At 55.6% G+C, this 6,960-nt stretch overlaps 1 pseudogene; it reads left to right on the top strand.

Moving 5' to 3' along the window:
- The window catches only part of LOC123143389 (disease resistance protein RPM1-like), an 8,440-nt pseudogene extending 3,922 nt beyond the window's left edge, over positions 1-4,518 (top strand).
- The last annotated feature ends 2,442 nt before the right edge of the window (positions 4,519-6,960 follow it).

The raw sequence follows: 6,960 nt of genomic DNA, 5'->3' as shown, positions 1-6,960 counted from the left end.
GGAACCGCGCAAATTTGAACTAAAATGTGACAGTTATTTGTTTTATAAAGTTCAGTTTTAATTTGAACTAAAATGTACCATTCCTTCTATCTATAAATTTTCACATTTTTTGGAAACTTTGAAATACAAAGCACTGTCTAAAATTGGGCTAGGGTTAAAGTTAAATGATTTTATAAATTTCTGTTTTAATATGTGTGGTTTCATAGTTCAGGATTCAAATCAGACTTGACATCATAATTTGCAGTTTAAAATGGACTTTCTCAAAAAAGGAATGCACCACATGAGAATCTCAAGTTCTCAACAGACACATACTTACCCATTGGACTCACACAGATATTAAGTATCACACAGAGTGTCAACCCTAAGTCCAAACCTGCTGTGTAGAAACGAACATTCCTCCGACAACTAGGCCACATAACCATCTTCCCGTGTTGGATAGTGAAGAACACTACACGTGAAAATTGTATACTTGAAACTATAAATGGCAACAAATGTTGTAAAGAAATAGCATTTCTTCTCTTAAAAAGGAATTGTATTCGAATGTAGTGAGTACTTCTTTAGTGTTTACAACTTAACATGGCGATGGATGACAATTACATAATGAACTGTATATAAGCATTCCAAAGTAAGAAGAAATGGAATATGAAATGTTATATCGCCTAACCTGGTTTGCTAAATCATATGAATAACAGGTATTCAAGGATATCGAAGAGAGGGAAAGTTATGCTCATATTCCGGGCCTGGCTGAGCAAGCAAATCTTATATTGAAGAAGTGTGACGGCCTCCCTCTTGCAATATCCACCATAGGTAGCTTCCTGGCAACCAAACCTAAAACTGCTATAGAGTGGAGGAATTTGAACAAACACATCAATGCAGAGCTAGAGATGAATAAAGAGCTTGAGATGATACAGACAGTCCTTGCTTCAAGTTACGAAGGTTTACCTTATTATCTCAAGGCTTGCTTCTTGTATTTATCCATTTTTCCTGAAGACCACCGCATCAGATGGTCTCGTTTGGTGAGGCGCTGGATTGCAGAGGGGTATTCGAGGCGAATACGCGACAAGACTGCAGTTGAAACCGGGAATAGCTACATCACCGAGCTTATCAATAGGAGTATGGTCCGACCATTACAAGGAGATGGGATTGCAAGTGGGAGGAAAGGTTTCTTGGACGTCCATGATCTCATCCGTGACATTGCAATCTCAAAGGCAACAGAGGAAAGTCTTGTTTTTACACTGGATGAAGGATGTGACTTAAACACCCAAGGCAAAATCCGTCACCTTGCTGTAAGCAGCAGGTGGAAAAGAGATAAAGATGCATTTGAGCGTGCACTGGACTTGTCTCACTTAAGATCATTAACAGTCTTTGGAAGGTTGGAGGCATTTTTCATTTCTGATAAGATGAGATTACTCCGAGTACTGGACTTGGAAGACACAAAGGGTCTGACAGATCAACACCTCCATCAGATTGGGAAGCTTGTTCACCTAACCTACCTTTCTCTGCGAGGATGTGACGGACACTTGCGCCTGCCAGATTCAATGGGCAATCTGAGGCACCTACAGACACTGGATGTAAGAGATGTATGCATAATAAATCTGCCAACAACAATTATCAAGCTTGACAAGTTACGTTATCTCCATGTGGGCGTTGTACCATTGAATGATGACAAGTGGGGAAAAGCCCATAATACGGATTATCCGCAAGTGTAAAATCTTCTTTTCGCTGAGAAAATGCATCCCGTGCAAGTGCTGCTTCTGGCTGGCGTATTTACTACGTTTCCTCTGCATATTAGTACTTGCCTTACTATTTTACCTCTGGTACTTGTTGTTTCTACCTGTGCGTTTCTTACGCGTGCTAACAAGAGATGGTTGTGCCGGGGTGCCTGCTTACTTTATGGGGATAGATCCATCTGGTGTCAAATTCCCGAGAGGAACCAGGAAGCTCAAGTCCCTGCACACAGTGGGTATTGTCAATATCGATGGGGAAAATGCCATTCTTAAAGAGCTCCAAGATCTTACCGGGTTGCATAAGTTAAGAGTGACTGGTCTGAACAAGAAAAATCGCAAAAGCTTCTGTTCGGCCATTGCAAATCTCAAATTCCTGGAATCCTTGTTTGTGCGGTCAGAGAGGAAGCCTGGTCTATCTGGCTGCTTGGATGACCTGTCCGAACCTTCAAAGCCTCAAGTTGTACGGCAACTTGGTCAAACTGCCGGCATGGGTCGAAAAGCTCACAAATCTCGTGAAGATGGAGCTACGGAGCAGCTGCTTATCTGAGGAGGAGGTTGGTACCACGCTACAAGTCCTTGGCAAGCTACCAAACCTAGCAATCTTACGTCTGCTGAGCGGGTCGTTCGAGGGTCAAGAGCTGTGTTTCAGCTTCAAAGAGAATGCATTTCCAAGCCTCAAGGTGTTGTCGCTGGATGTCCCCAAGGACATCCAATTGGTCAAGTTTGAAGACGCGGCAGCGACCAGTAAGATTGAGCTGCTGCATATGGAATTTGGCTGGTACGCTGAGAACGAAGCTTCGATGTTTTCTGGGCTACCATCTCTGCCAAGCCTCAAGGAAGTCGTACTCAGCGGTGCCACGAAAGATTTTATGGATGGCTTGCGAGCCCAGTTTGCTGGGAAGACAAACCAACCCATTCTGAAGGTCAAGAGTCGACATGCCAGTATCCCGCACCTCGCACCTCGCCGACGGCCGCTCCGGCCCCGGCGACCACAGCCTCCCGTCGCTCGCCGATCCGGCGTTCGGCGGCCACCCTCCTGTCCCCTCCCCTCTCCCCCGCTCCCATGGACTCCCCGGCTGCCCCTGGTCGCGGGCGTGACCGGCGCTGGCTCGAGTCCAGCCCGTCCTCCGGCGACTCCGCGAGGCCCTCCTACCGTCAGGCGCTCTGTGGGTCGTCGACCGCCGCCACTTCACCGGCCTCGCCCCCGCCGCCTCCGCGTGTCATCCGCTCCGAGATCCACCGGCTCTCCGAGGAGGAGCCTGTCGAGGAGCGCGAGTGGCTCGTGGCTGGTCGTAAGCGAAGGCGGCCCCCGCAGCGGCGTCGCCCGCGGCGGCGTGCTCCCGCCGCGCGCTCGCCCGCACCCCCCGTCGCCCCGCTTGCTGGGCCTGGCCGGCGCCGGGCCTCGGAGGAGTTCTGCTCGCGCTGCCGCTACCACGGCCACCCCAGATCCGAGTGCCGCCGCGACATCCGCTACGCGCGCTGCGGTTTCTACGGCCATGTGGCGCGCATGTGCACCAACCCGCGCTCGCCGTCGTCCCCCTCGCGCTCCAGCCCGTCGCCCAAGCGTCTCCGAGGGCCTTCCCCGCCGCGGCCTTCGCCTTCGGCTTCGTCCCCGTCCGTCCAGGGGTCCTGGCAGCCTGCGTCCTCCGGGCTCGCCGTCCCCTCCCCCCGCGCCTCCCACGCTGCGCGGTACGTCCACCTCCCCCTCCGTCCCCCTCACCGGCCACCCCTCGCTGCGTCCGGCCGCTGCGCCCGCGTGTTTCCTACCTCTTTCCGCGGAGATCGACGACGCCGAGGAGGAGCTCCGGCGCGCGTTGCTTGCCACGGTCGCGGGGTGCAGGACCGGGGTCTCGTGTCAGAAGGTCTCCGACGTGATCTGCTCGCGTTTTGGCATCCCAGAGGCGCGCTTCTCGGTTCACCGCCACTTGCCGGAGGATTTCCTCATCCGCTTCCAGCGTGCGGAGGATCGGGCCCTGGTGGCCAATGATGATGGCGCTGGCCCAGGCCAGGGCTCTCCACCCTGCCCTGAGCCCTGGCCGCGCCGCTATGATCACCCTCCTGCGCCGCCACGACGTGATGCTGCCGGCCCCTCGCGCCAGTCCGGGCGCTCCAATCGCCGCCGTGGAGGTCGCGCCGCAACCGCCCGCTCGCCGTTTCGCGCATCTGGCATGGGGTTCTCGGGCCGTACCCGCCGGTCGTGGCTGGCGTCACGCGGGGCCCGGCAAAGCTGCGCCTGGGGGACAAGGCGGCTTTCCAGAAAGCCGCGGTGACAGCTGGTCATCCCACCCCGTCTGAGCCCGTTGGCGCGGCAAATTTGACAATTTTGACCTATAATCGAAATCAAAGCACAGAATGAACTGGTTGCGAAACTATTTCACTTTAGCGCCCGCCACGCCGGCGCCACACCCTACTGTGCAACACCTCCCAGATATGCGCTACACGGCCAGCGTCGCACCCATATGTGCCCAAGTCAGCGTGCAGCGCCTGAGAGCTAGGCGCCACACTACACAGTGCAGCGCCTAGCTCCTGGGCGTTGCACTAGTACAGCGCCTGAGAGTTAGGCGCCAAGGGTCAGCCGCGTGAAATAGTTTCACGGACAGTTCATTCTGTGATTTGATTTCGATTATAGGTTAAATTTATCAAATTTGCCCGTTGGCGCGGCCAGTTCAAATTCGGATTCTGTTGACCGGGTCACCGCTCCCGCGCTCACCACCCCGCTGCTTGCCAACGCGACATCGCCTGGCTCGCCCGAGCACCTTCTGAAGATCGGTGCACGCCCCCAGGTTGATCCCGCCCCCGTGGTCGCCCCAGGCCTGCTGTTGCTTTGCGCGGCCCCACCAGGATCCGCGACCATCCTGCCAGCCAATCCCAAGGAAGGCGACAACGGGCCATCCACCCCTCCCCCTGCTGGGCAGTTGGTTTTGTCCAGCCAGGGGCGGACCCACCAGGCCCCTCGCGCTGCCCCGCCATTGGGCCGCTCGCCATCCCCGCCTCGGATCCCGCCGCGCAGGATTCGCACGCTCTGATCCCGAGTGATCCCGCACCCTCGGTGACTGATCTTTCTCATGCAGCCGCTCCGGACTCACCACGTTGCGGGCATGCCGACGTGGAACCTGTGGACGCGTTTTTAGGCTCCATCCAAAGGCCGATCGCGCAGATTCTTCCTGCGCCCCCCTCCCGCTCCCGTAGGAAGGAGTTACCGCCGAACTTCACGCCCCGTCGGAGTGGCAGGATTGCCAAGGCAGATTGCGGCCTCAACTCTGAGCTCAAGGCCAAGAAGCTGCTCCTTCGTCGCCTCGGACTTGTCTCGGACGACGCCCCCATCTCCGCTGCAACTCTGGCGAAGTACGAGCGCCTCTTCCAGAGGCCGCTGGCGCATGACGTGCTGCAAGCATTCGCCGACCTCTTCGGCTGGCGCATACCCGAGCTTCTCGATCCGCCTGTCAACTCGCCTTCCCCCTGCCTCGCGCTGTCGAGGCCTAGTGGCTGCCTAGGCCACCGCGGGACTCCACCTTTCTCCATGGATCACAACCTTCGCATTGTATTCTGGAACGTGCGTGACCTTAATGCCCCGGCCAAGCGCACCGCCGTTCGCAGCGTGATCACCGCTGCCTCGCCTTGTATTGTTTGCATCCAAGAGACTAAGATGGTTTCTCTCTCGTCCTCGCTTGTCACTGAGACGCTCGGCTCGTCCTTCTCTGAGTTTTTCTTCCTTCCCGCGGATGGGACCTGTGGGGGTATCCTGCTTGCTTGGCGCCCGGACATGATCGCGCTTTCCGATCCATGCCGCGGCGAGCACCACATCACTGCGCTGGCCTCCTCTCTCGATGGTGCCCATTGTTAGACTTATAATATAAGTCATGTATACCCCTTTGTATTTATCCCGTTGTATAAGGGGTTTCCTGCATATGTACCACACCTGTACATGTATATATATCGGCCTATGGCCTCATGGGAATACAAGTTGCATATTTTCCTAACATGGTATTAGAGCTAGGTCAATTTTTTGCACGCTGCAACTCGTGCTAATTGATCCGCCCCGCGACGCCATTGTCCCTGTGGCCGCCGCTCTGTTTCCCCGTCGCCGCTGTCTCTCCTCCCCGATCGACTGGGCTGCCTCTTCTCGATCGAGTGCTGCGGCCGGCTCTTCCGGATCGCCAGCTCCTCCCCTCAAGATCGACTGGGCCGCCTCTTCCCGATCGCGTGCTGCGGCCGCCGTGTGATCGCCAGCTCCTCTCCTCAAGCTCGTCTGGGCCGTGTGCCGCTCCTCCCGCTTGGTCGCTGCCAGGCTCCTCTGGCCGATCGACTGGGCCGTGTGGCTTGTCCTCCTGCTGTGTGGATCGCCAGGTCCCTCTCCTCCCGATCGTCTACTGCTGTCGTCTGAGGTCTGCTGCGCCGGATCTCGCTCCCAGCCGCCGTCCTCGTCCGGCCTCTGCTATTTTCGGATCTTTGCCCCAAAAAAAATGTCTGCTGCATCAGGCTATGTTGCTGTCCCTCGCTGTCCGGTGATCTTCGATGGTACCAACTACACCGAGTTCGCTGGCTTCATGCGCATTCACATGCGTGGCATTCGTCTCTGGGGTGTTCTTTCTGGCGAGGTCTGCTGTCCGCCACGTCCGGTCCCTCCGGTGGCCCCTACTCCGCCGACTCCACTGGTTCTTCCTCCGGACGCTACTCAGGCCGCCAAGGATGCGGCTAAGATTGCTGATGAGGCTGCTGATCGTGCCTATGATGAGAGGGCTTTGGCTTATGAGGAGGCTCTTCAGACGTATCATGGTGCTTTGTCTGTTTACACCCAGTGGCTTGATGATGATGCTCTTGCTGCAGCTGTTCTCACTGCTAGTGTTCTGCCTCAGTTTGCTTCTGAGTTTCTGGGTCTTCCTACTGTCTTCCAGATGTGGACCTGTCTTCGTCAGCGCTATGAGCCCTCTGGTGATGCCTTATACCTTTCTATGGTTCGTCAGGAGCATGCTCTTCAGCAGGGTGACTCTACTGTTGATGACTTTTATGCACAGAGTTCTGCTATCTGGCGCCAGCTTGATTCTCTCCGCAGTGCTGGTTGTCGTACTTGCCCCTGCTGCCAGGCTGTCCAGGCCGATTTGGAGTTTCATCGCGTCTACGAGTTCCTGTCTCGGCTCCGTAAGGAGTTTGAGCCCCGGCGTGCTCAGTTGCTTGCTCGTGGCCGTATTTCTCTCATGGAGGCGCTTTCAGAGATTCGTGCTGAGGAGACTCG

Source organism: Triticum aestivum, chromosome 6D (assembly GCF_018294505.1).
Source record: "Triticum aestivum cultivar Chinese Spring chromosome 6D, IWGSC CS RefSeq v2.1, whole genome shotgun sequence".
Lineage (NCBI taxonomy): Eukaryota > Viridiplantae > Streptophyta > Magnoliopsida > Poales > Poaceae > Triticum > Triticum aestivum.
This window is presented reverse-complemented; position numbering and strand designations above follow the sequence as displayed.